This window comes from Numida meleagris, chromosome 1 (assembly GCF_002078875.1).
Source record: "Numida meleagris isolate 19003 breed g44 Domestic line chromosome 1, NumMel1.0, whole genome shotgun sequence".
Lineage (NCBI taxonomy): Eukaryota > Metazoa > Chordata > Aves > Galliformes > Numididae > Numida > Numida meleagris.
In genome coordinates, this window is record NC_034409.1 from 131,990,987 (window position 1) to 132,002,991 (window position 12,005).

General features: G+C 39.6%; 1 long non-coding RNA gene across 1 annotated transcript; it reads left to right on the forward strand.

The window, feature by feature from the left end:
* LOC110392836 lies at positions 2,375-10,320 on the forward strand. Its single transcript, XR_002434645.1, has 3 exons — positions 2,375-2,730; positions 5,918-6,083; positions 10,181-10,320. It is a non-coding gene; the product is annotated as an uncharacterized LOC110392836 (long non-coding RNA).

Here is a 12,005-nt window from a genome sequence, read left to right on the forward strand (position 1 = left end):
TAGTCTTTACCATGATCTAAACTTTGTGATCATCCCTCCTGCCGAGGAGAAAAAAATCTCGCTAACATTATCTTTCTGAAGACAACTTGTTGGTTGGTAAGAGTTTGGCGTGTAAGTATACTTAACAGTGTCTAGAGACAAATAATTTTCATATTCTTCCAATTAGTACTAATAATATGTGTTTCATAAGGGAACAAGAAAACTGTGGATCCAAATGGCCAGAGCAGATCCTTAAAGCAACTCCAAACAATATAAAAAAAAAAGAGAGAGGAAAAAACCATTGATTACAGTCCTGTCAGAGCTGCCCTAGTGGCACCACAATGTACATTTTAGAAAAAGTAGGGGGAATTTTTAATAATTTCAAATAATTGTGTGAAAATATCCCTGATCTCCCCTTAAACAGCTAAATCTTTTTAATGCTTCTCAAAAAAAAAAAAAAAAGGGGTTTTAACTGCTTTGATGAGTGTGAAACTTATCTCTCTGCTTGTAATTTTTCCAGAAATTGTACCATTAAGTTGATTTGTACAGGAACACAAATCATTAGTAAATTGGACCCTTTGTATTAAAAATGGTTTTAGTCAGAGTTAACTCTTTGGGCAAAAACCATGCTCTAAGCGGGCTTCGAGAATATAAACCTTGAGTTCTATAAAATGAGGCATTGATCTTTCTTAACCTTAATATTCAGTGTCATGTCAGGAACTGTGCTGGTCACTGACACAAACTTGCCTTTTGCTTATGCCTGAAGGCAGTTAGCACCCGTGCACTGAATGGTCCTCTGACACTTCCTGCGGCAGATAGGATTTTTCTGTCTATCACTGACAGTCTTTTCTGCTTATCGGGGATGATTGTGTTCCTTGAACTCACAAGGGAACTAACCGTAGGGCTATACACAGCTAAAACACACAAGTCTTACAAACCTGGTTCACAAACACAAAACGGCATAACCAGCTACTCACTCTCCTTTCCTCTTGCCTTTATTTTAGTGAGATGGCTTTAAGCGTGGGCACTCAGAAGTCTGCTTCTCCCCTTCTGTGCCCCTTTTTTGAATTCCTAGAAAACAGGCTATTTCAATGCCCATCCGTAGGGAGGGACTAGAGAATAACACAATCCAAAGCTGCCGTGTCATTCTTCTTTACTCTTGTTTAATTAGTTGTTGGTGTGTTTTGTTTTGTTTTGTTTTTCTCTGTTAAAGAAAAACAATCATCTGGCTTTCACAGTATTTCAACAATGTTCCATACTGAAGACTAATGTTACAGTTTCTTGAATATAAACTAAATGAGCTAGAGCCACATTTCTAGTCCGCTACCCTTTTGTCTAGCAGATTCAGACAGATGGTATCAACCAGTTGGAACACTCTTAGTTATAAGCCATTAAGATGAGCAGCGGGTCAGAGCCTTAAAAAATAGGTAAGTATGTATTTGCTTATAAAATGAGTTTCTAACTACTGAACAGTATAATTTAGTAAAATGGAGGCAAACCAATTTCTGTTCTGAAACTGTTGGAATACCAATTTTTGACTCTGGTGATCAGAACTATTCTCATTTTCAGTTAGCTTTATTGTAAGAGGATCTGAATTAACAGAGAATGCCTTCCTTTCATTTACAGTAGGATATTCCTCAGGCAACTGTGTAACTGGATTTCAGTTTTTAAGAGAACACTTCAAAACTTCCACAGATTTCAAGAGGTTTTGGCTAGGTCTTTAAATGACCATACCCACTGCATGTTTTCTTGGGTTTGAATGAACAGCAGAAAAAAGAGATGCTTACAAGAAAGAGAAAACAGTTTTGTAAAGATATACTTAAGATATATTATTCTAAACCAAGCTCTTCAGGACAAAGATTGTGTTTTCTTTGTCTGTAATGTGCATGCAACAATGAATTCCTGTGCTTGACTGGATCACTGGCTTCTATTAAAAGACAAATAATGAATCCTGCTTGGTTTACATCTCTAACACATCTTGACTAGATCTTGCCTTTTAGACTGCAGGAACCTTGAGGCAAGGTCTGACTTTATTTGTGATGGATAACATGATGTACGCTGTTAGAGGTTAATTATAAAAAGAAACCCAAAATGTAACAAAACCCTCCATAGTAAGGAGACAATCCTATGGAAAATTTTGCAACAGTTTTAAATGCTGTATGGTATTATCAGTATTAACAGCTTTATTAGAGCCTTGTATTAACAAGTCTTAGTGCCATATATTAGTAGCAGCTGGCTCTGCATTAATTATCTAGTAGTTTAAATGTGACAGCATTATGTATTTATAGTGGTCAGAAAACTTGTCATTATCTTAACTAACTTTATCTCAGTAAAGTAGCTCCAAGTATTCTAATTTATAATGATAACATAACAGAGACCCACAATATAGCTACTCAGTAATGAATGGTATTTTACCCCAATTAAATCCAGAGTATCTTTAAGAATGACCACTGTGCATGAATATGACACGTATAACATTGAGCAATTACACTGCCAGCTCTTAGCAGTGTGAAAAAGATTGTTTTGAATGGGATTGGATCAACACAACTCAATCCCCTCTGGTTTGCTAAACTAAAAAGAACGTGTTGTTTCAGATCTGTTCAGCAGTTGTCTGTGTTGTCCTGTAGTGTCATGGTACCTAACACCGTGGTGACCAAGATCTGTACACAATCATCTCCTTAGCTGGGTTACATTTCAAAGGATGCAGCGGGGTGTCCTGTTTAGGGTGAACCTGGGGATTCATGTTGTGAGGTAACTTGTGGTACACTCACAAAAACTGTCTATAGTGAAAAATTTAAGACATTTAAATGTCTTCCCTTGTGAGATATCAGGATAATTTCAGTGGGACTTGCATTGATATTGAACTGAGCTAAAATAAAATGCTTTAGTTTCGTTCAAAAACTATTACTCGGTGTTGCAGTTTTGTAATATACAGCATTTCCTTTAGATCAGAAATATGGAAGTGGCATGTTTTGACATTTCTGAACTTTGTGATTTTCAGAAGTTTCAGTAGTTGATGTTTGACTTTCTGTTCCAAATTGAGATGAAAGCAAATATGAAGACAGTGAAATTTTCAGTGGGACCGAAAACACATGTTCTTTCAGCCCCAGCTGCATCCTTGTTCCACATAAAAAGAATTTCAGATATTTGCTAGGGATTCTGAACTTCAACTAGTTTCACTTTATTTCCTTACACTATGAAACAACAAGGATGTAACATTTGTATAACTGTAATAGGTGACTTTGTTTGTTATCTAGCTTTCTCAGAAGTGGTAAATTCACAGTGTGAGAAACTGAAAATTTGGCGTGTGTTTGAGTTTCTCTGGAGACATATGAACTGCAGCCTTTCTTCTTACAGTGATTCTGTCTCATTTTGCCCAGGGGATTCAGTGTTTCTGCCTGATTTGCCCTCTCCACAGGCTCTCCTTAAGCAAAAACAAAGGGAGGCTAGCTCTTCTGGGAATACCTGAGCTGTCTGGGGATGTACCAGCTCCAGGCTGCTTCCTTGGCACTGTCCTTGGGAAGGGTTCAGGCACAGGGATTACTCAGGCAATTGAAAATCACTGTCTGATGATATGTCGTTAGGGCTCTGTCATGCTCAAGTGCAGTGTGAAATACGGTCTTCAGTGACTTCACCCATTATGGAAACATGTATAGTGGGAAAGAGTGGAAGTTACATATCTTTCCTCTGTCTTAAGTGAATAGTAGAGGAAATGAACCCGTGGCAGCCTATCTGGTGTGTCACATCCATATACACAAAGAGTTCTGCTTGCAAATGGTCAGGGTGTTGTTCTAGATGAGAATGAGCTTCTTCCTCTGCCTGCTCAAAAGGTTGGAAAGTTTATCTTGCCCCTGTAGAAAGAAGGGTGAGTACAATACATTTAATTCCAGTGTGCTTATCTGTAACATCCTCCATATCCTGACACTATGACACTGAAAACCTGTATCACCTCCGTAACGACTCTCTCCCCATTCACAAGATTTCAAGATACATTTCAAAATGTGTTATTCTTCATCTCACACTTAGCACAGAGCCTCAGAGTGCTGAGGGATGCACAGCATGTTGCAGTGTGCTGGAGAAGCCCTTGTGATTTTTGCTGCGTGGGGTCTGAGCGCCTCATTTTCCCCTGGGGCTTTGCTTTCAGAGAGCAATTCCAGCTCTGCAGCAGACAGTGGTCTCCCCTCTCCAATAGGGATGCTCCCTCCTCCCAGTCTTTGTCATGTTTTAGTCAACTCTGCAGCATGACAGGTGGACATCCTGTGTACAGACAGCTCTCAAGCTGCAGTAATAAGGGGAGAGTGTGGCAGGCCAAGGGATAAGCCAGCTAAAGCAAAATGCACAGCACATATAAATGAGGCTGCTCAGACAACGGGATGCATTTCCCTTCGAAGGCTTAAAGTCTGCTTTGAGAAGAGCAGGGTCAGCTTCAAACGGCCTTGAGCAGTGTTGGTCCTGGTGTGAGTGGCACACTTTCTGTATCACTCACCCTGTATTGCTGTTGTGAAGCTGAGGATGCTGGGGGAAAGCCCTGCAGTACAAACACATACATGGATAGCTGAGAATGGACTTAGTTACTGAGGCTTCTGTAATGTTTAAATTTTAATTTATTCTTGTTTGTTTGTTTGTTTGTTTGTTTATTTATTTATTTATTTATTTGCAGTACACAGGTACATTCAGAACAAAAAGTGCTGGTGGCCTGAGCAACTTAATGAACCTTGTTGCTGATGAGCTGCTGTGTTTGTCTTAGCATACACCTCACATTTCCTGTAAATGAGTGCTAAATCTCTGCTAATGCAGGATCCTCCCTGCAGAAATTAAACACTGCTGAAGAGACTTCCCTTAAATGACCCATCCTGCAGGATCTGAGCATCTCACTTTGCTCTAAGTATCTTAAAAGCTCTTCACTCAAGCCAGTGGAATGCAGATATTACAGGTTGCCTACTTTTATTTATTTTTTTACCTTATTTTACTCAGATTTAAGTGTTAGAAGGGTTTTTCCCAGTTTTAGAGCACTGACTCAGCCAAACCTCAGCCTTGTTTGGAAAGTAGTTTTTAATACCCACCTGGAGCGTGGGTGAAGGTGAAAGTTGTCAGGCTGTGAAAAATGGAATTGGTGTTGGCTGACCTGAAATAGGCCGTAAAGTTCTATTCCTCACAAAGGCAAGATATATTATTGCTGTAACGCCATTATTCCGCTCCATCACTTTTAAACCTTGTTCCCATTATCTGCAAGTTAAATATAACCCTATGTAAAAACAGGAAGGACAGCGCTAAGTTGTCCAGCTTAACAGCACACACTTAAAACATAATAGAGCACTTGTTACTGTATTTTATGGAACGGAAACTCCAAATGTAAAGATGTATTAAGGAAATATCTCAAAGTTATTAGGGAAGGATATTTACAATTACAGATTGCTTTATATTATGCTTTTATGAACATCTCAGGAAATGAAATAGCCCTCAGCTGTAGAGAGTGAAGAGGGAGGTAATTTTCCTTAATACGGGTGATAAAATTAATCTGATTGAAATCGCTAGCGATTATTTTGCAGAATACTGAGTGGCAGTACAATCACTTACACTCTTTTATATTTTTTTAGTCAAAGCTCGTGTAGATGAAAGCTAATTACAAAGTAGTGATGTGAAGCGCTAAGGAAATAGTTTGTATAGCATAGAACAGGCACAGCTAATTGGGGTTTGTGATTACACAGATTGTTGTTAGGGAGAATTAACTACCAGCAGTCTCTCCTGCAAAGCTTCTCATCAAGGGAAAGTAAAAATAGACACTGGATCTGTTATTTATCTAATTATGCTATGAATATTTTCACAAGCATGTTACACACTCTCAAATGGTTTGTTGTTCAAAAACTTTCAGACTCATGTTGCTTCTGATCAAAGTATCAATATGAAGTTTCTGACATTTGATTTTTTTTTCTCGCAGTATTACACACTCAGAGCTTTCACTCCATGAAGCTATTCCTGGGAACGGAACGGTATGAGTTTAAGCATCTATACAGAGCACCATGGCAGAGTGTATCAAAATGACTACTGGAGAGGTGGCTGGGCAGAGGAGGTTGCAGTGAGTGACTCAGCTAAGAAAAGCCAATGTAGGTTTGAAATAGCACTGAGATATGTTTGTTTAGTTGTTATTGTTTAAATCATCGCACGTGACTGCAGACCACGAAAACCTTGCAAATAAGCAAGAAGGCAGACCTTTGTTTTACACTGTTCTCTACAGAACGGGAAGGGGCGGAGGGAGGAGGTGTTCCATATGGAGACCCTGATCTTGTAAACTAATCTGCATGGGAGACTCCTTATGCTGCATGGAGCCTCAGTGAAATCATTAGGACTCTGTATGGTGCAATGTGTAATCAGGCTGATAATAGATGCTCATTGAATTTGTTACATGTTTTGCTCTGCTTTGTAACTGCCTTTTACTTGCTGACCTGGACCAGCTTGCTGAGATTGAAAGCTGTCATGTGGTAAAGTTTCAGAGAAATCTGTAAGAGCTATTGTAGAAAGCCGCTTAGAGTCCTGATTTATGATGGATTATTGAATTAATAGATATTACTTAATAACATATTCAGCATACTTTGGTCATCAGCAAAATGGCTGCAAGAATTTTGGAGGAAGGCCCCTGAAGACTGTAGTGGTGCGTTGTTAAACTACATATTACTAATCCTAACAGAAGCATTAGTCAGTCTCTGTAGAAGCTCTTGGGGGTGTGAGGGGGGAGCAATCATGAAGTGCTTAGGCACTGTCATTCATACAAATTGGCTAGCATTAATATTACTGCTGAAAGGAGCACCACACCTTCCTGTGAGCAGTGCTTCCTGGATTTATTGCTTCTCGATAGAAACCTCATATACTCCTATTTCCATGCATATAACATGTCCCTGTACCATCCCTCAAGAAGTGCTTGAATAACACCCAGCTGCATTCCACACAGAGGCTGGATCCTCAGCATTTGCAAGACATTTTATGAGAAAACTGCAGCAGGGAAGCATTTTCCATCTGCATAATCTCAATTTTCTGTATCATACAGAATGTACACTCTTTCAGATTCAGTTTAGAAGCCTGAAGATGAATGGGTAATTCATGGCAGTTTAATAATTCATACTAAAAATAAGAACAAAAAAGGTCAGATGCGGCTTCTGACTTTGGGTGGTCAGTTTGAAGCACTGGGGTTTGCTCTGTAAAAATTCTGAGTTTCACTCTGACTGAAAATTGAAATGCCCCACGTCGGAGGATGATTTTAGCACAAGCTCATATCCTTTTATTTTGCTTTCTTTTTTTTCTTTTTTTTAGAAAAATCCTCTGGCCACATTTTGCTAAACTGTGTGTTAATTGTCCTATAATCCAGTGGTTCCCAAACCTGAACTAACAGCACTGATAACTTCTCTCAGTGTTCCAAAAGTTAGTCCTGCTGTGGAAATGGCTCTGTACCCAGAAGTACCTCTAGCTGGCTGGGTTCTGTGGAGAGAAAAACTCTATAGCTTAGCACAGACCCCAAGGATGGCCCATAACCAACTCAACTCCTGTGGTTTAAGGACCAGGGAACCTAGGGCAGGCTGTACACTAACCCTTACTGACATGTCTCACCCTCACCACTGCCTAACCATTAGGAGATGTGGTGTGGAACACAATAGGAAAATCCCAGAAAGGGTGATTTGCATATCCTCCATGCAGGTAAACCCAGAAAAATTTGAAATACAGCAATTTGGAATGTGCCAAGCAGCAAGACAAAAAATAATATTCTGCGTTTACAGAAAAAAATAGATGTACCAAAAAGACTGAGATGGGAAACTGCTGCTATACCTTTAAAAAAAGAAAACAAACAAACAAAAAAAACCCCACCTGTATATACAGAAATGGCATAATTTTTTTCAAGAGAGGCTTTTTGCTCTGGATAGTCAATTTAAGACAAGCTGGGTCTGATTTTCCAGCACACTGGGTTCCTGCAGCTTTCACTGACTTCACACTGAGAGGCCCAAAATCAAAGCAGTAAATATAGCACCAAATGTCCATCAGCAGTGCTGGTTCCCCAGTGTCTCCACTCCTCCATCCCTTTGGAGGAGCAGCACCCCTGTCACAGCAGAGACCCCTCTGAGAGGAAGGATGGATTTTCAGGTTTTGTAACGTCCCCCCTCCCTGTAGGGCTGAGTGATGCCTCTCCTCTGGGCTCCCTGCTTGGGACCAGTTCCTCCCGGGAGTGAGGAAGTGTGAGGTGTGTGTGACTAGGCCTCAGCAGAGTATGTCCATGCACAGTAGCATTGTGTATAGCTCCCTTGCTTAAAAAGCCCATGCAAAGCAATGTGCAGAGACACTGGAAAAATGCAGCTTGCCCTCTATGGAGGCAGTGGCTCAAATCCCCTGTGATGGAGCTCAGGTAGTGAGCTTTAATTACTTACACCTCCCTTTCATGGAAAATCCCTGCAATCTAAGCAGGCAGGTGAAGAGGACCCTCAGCGGTAATAACCAGTGCTAGGAGGGGAGCTAGCAGAGATTTGCAGCCTGTCAATGTTTCTGTTTCTATCGTGCTGCCAGCGGGTTATGAAGGCACTCTGCTGTGCTGTGGGGGTTATTCCTTAGTATGGTGCCTGCCTGCAGTGTAAGGAGGTGGCATTTTACAGCCTCCTGCAATAGAGAGAGGAATAGGAAAAGGGGAATGAATACAGAAAAGGAAACGTTAGCCACCGGTTGGTTTAATTTACATTTCGGAAAGTATTGAGGGCAGAGTTACAGCAGACAAAACTGCTCATAGCAGGAATAATATATAAAACCTCTCATTTTTCATGTAGATACACAGAGGACATACTTGATCAGACAAGCAGTCCACCTCCCTGAGTAAACCGATTATAAAATTGGGTAGCTTCAGATGAGTACGCCAGAAACTCTGCATTAGGCTGCAACAGAGACAACTTGCCCACAGAGAAAATTTCCTTCTAATCCATAGACTGTTCTATGCCCTGAGGCATATGAATTTACATCCCTTCCCAAAAATCTTGGAATCTTTTTTTGTTTGTTTGTTCTCCTGCTTTTTATTACAATACATGCATATGTCTTGGTGTATTAAAGCTCAGTATATGCAGTATTACAATACTGTGTCACACACTTGCTATTTATTTCAACCAGAAAATGAGTACAGGTATAGTGTAAATTTCCTTACTCTTTTATACTGTTATTAATGGTTTGTCACTAGCAACGCACTGTATTCTACATATATATATCTGCAGTTTCATTGCCATTCTGTATGAGCAAAAAGTAAGAATTATATGAGTGTATGTAAATGATGAAGTGTCTGGACGTGTGCTAAATAATTTTCCTGTGCTCCTCCACTTTGCCCACCTCAGCTGACAGACACTGAAAATTATGTGGTTTTCAATAAAAATTCTGTAACTTGAAATGAATCCCAACAGAATAATGCCCATGAAAAGCAACACTCGACTGAGAGGTATCACCATGTCACACTGCTCAGGGTTGTATCCTTCCTTGAGCACACAATTTGGTTTGTTATTCTGTGCAAACCAACTCTGTGCTCCTCCTGATTTTCATGGCACCTTATACCATGTGGTCATAGAAATGCTACACTGTGCCTCTATCAGGATATCCTTACTCTCAGTAGGGCTTACTATCTTGGCTTGAGTCTAGACTTTCAGCTCAGAGCGCAAGCCAGCCAGATGCAAGTCTTCTCGCAGTTTGCATTGCAGAAATGACCAAATGAAACATCAAAAAGCACAGACAAAAATAACTTCGAATTCAATGCATTTTTAAAGAAACTCTTTCTTATCAGCTAACGGGACAGAACTCAGTAAATCTTATGAACTACTATATTAATTGTTATTATTCCCATGTATTGCACAGACACCTAATTAGGATCTCCTTTGCAATATAGTAAAGATAGTCCCAAAGACTTACAATCCACAAAGGACGCACAAGAAGGACAAAGGAGAGTGGGGGAAAAAAGGATTATTACACTCTGATTTTAAGATGACAATTTGAGGAACTGAGAAAGAGGCTTGCATTTTCCTTCAGAAAGATGGAAAATATATTAACAATGTGAAAAGAGGACTAAAACACTTGGGTTTTGAGCTATTGGTTTTGGGAGTCAGCTTTCACACCCAGTGATATACATAGAGCTCAACATTTGGTGCAACACCTAATGAGAATCATTGGTTTGATTTGTTTTCATGTGCACTTCCAGATCAACATTTATCTGAAGCTTCAATATGGTTGATGCAGAGGGATGTGTAACTCTGGAGATCAGTTTACCCCATGTAAGATGACTCACTTTCTGGAATAGTTTCTCTCAGCTTAATAATGCATTTTAGATGTCTAGTTATGCTTGGACTCCTAGCACACTCTAACTGACTGAGCTTCGCAGTTCTTTGAGGTAAGTCACTTTCAGTCACCTCTACAGGAGGTCTCTGGTGTGTGTAGATGGTGAGGGACTTTTGGTATGGAGAGACCAACCAGGGCACAATCTCAGACCTCTGGTAAATCTTGGTCTAAATATCAAATATCCAAAACGAGCTTGCTTCATCTGAATTGTACTCAAAGTTCTCATCACTCCAAGTGAAATGGCTGCCACATTCTGTTTCTGTAATGCACCTCTGTTCTGTTTTGTAGGATCAGATTCCCTATCACCGTACGAACTTCTCAGCTTAGGGTGGTACATGGGAACCTTCCTGTACCAGCAGCCACCTGTCCCCAAGCAAAGGAGTTCAATGATACGAACATGCATTTCATCACATCCTGGAAGCTTGACTTAGCAAGGTTTTACTGTAGATGCCTTACCGGTAGTAACTGAGCCATTATGACCATGATAGAAATTGATGCATATACTTGGAGAATGACAGACTATATCTTAATGTAGGCTTTTTTATGATTCATACTACTGGCTCTATGAATATAGGAAGCTACAATTTATTTACACCTTTGGTCTGTTTATAAAAAATTCTTTATGCTTATACACTTTACAGCACTATCGCTTTTAGTCCACACATATAAATTATCTTCTAACTAGCACACAATGAAAAGCTCAGTGGGATTCATGTTAGTGATGAGAATATTACAAGTTACATCCCCTAAAGGTGAGGGCTGCAGTGGTCTCTGTCCTCAGGTTTTGTGATGATGCTTCTAACACAATAAATATTCAGTAAAGAGAAAAAAGAAGGGGGGTGGGGGGGGGGAGATGTCAGTGTCTTGTGGGAGTCTCTCTTCAATTCCTTGCCTGTGGTGCACTTTGCTTGAACACTGCTATGGCAAGTTTTATCTACATGTTTATCTATTTGTCTACACCAGTGGATATATTGACCACGATATTATCCCCCACCTACGCCTAGCTTTGTTCTGTCTCTTAAATCTTCATTGTTACCTAATCCCTTGATAAGCTCTACACAGTGTTCAGCTCCTGGATGCCTCAGTACAACAGTGCACAACAGATTTGCGTATAGCTAAATCACCCTATGAAAAATTCCCTTGGTGCCCATTTTCTACTTAAAGCGGTGATTAAGTACATCTATCTACTACAATTTAAAAAGCATCAGCATGTTCCTAGGTGCCTGTTTCAGCTGGCTGGAGAAGTAATTTTGTTTTCATGGGAAATTACCAAAATTTTATTGTTTCTTCTTCCCCTCCCCTTCTGATGTTCCCCATGTTTCTTTTGTTTTTCTTGAATAAAAAAAGGCAAAGTCATACATGTCAGTGACATCAACCAGAAAAATAAAAGAAGGGATGAGTGGAATGTCTCTTCTTTTAAAAGCAAAACAAAACACACTTAGCAAAAGAGTGAAGGAAATCTAAGCATTGTTTTTAAGCCAAATTAATTCTCAGTTTTTCTTTTATCTTTTCAATAATCAATACATTAGGTAGGAAGTATATTTCTTGTTAAAAATATCTTCCAGGAAAAAAAAAATTAAGCAGCCCAAGAGTAGAAATACATATATATATATACAGAAACATAGTATTACTTAGATATCCACTTGTCATAAAGGGTAAGCTTTATAGTTAAAAATTATGAACCATCT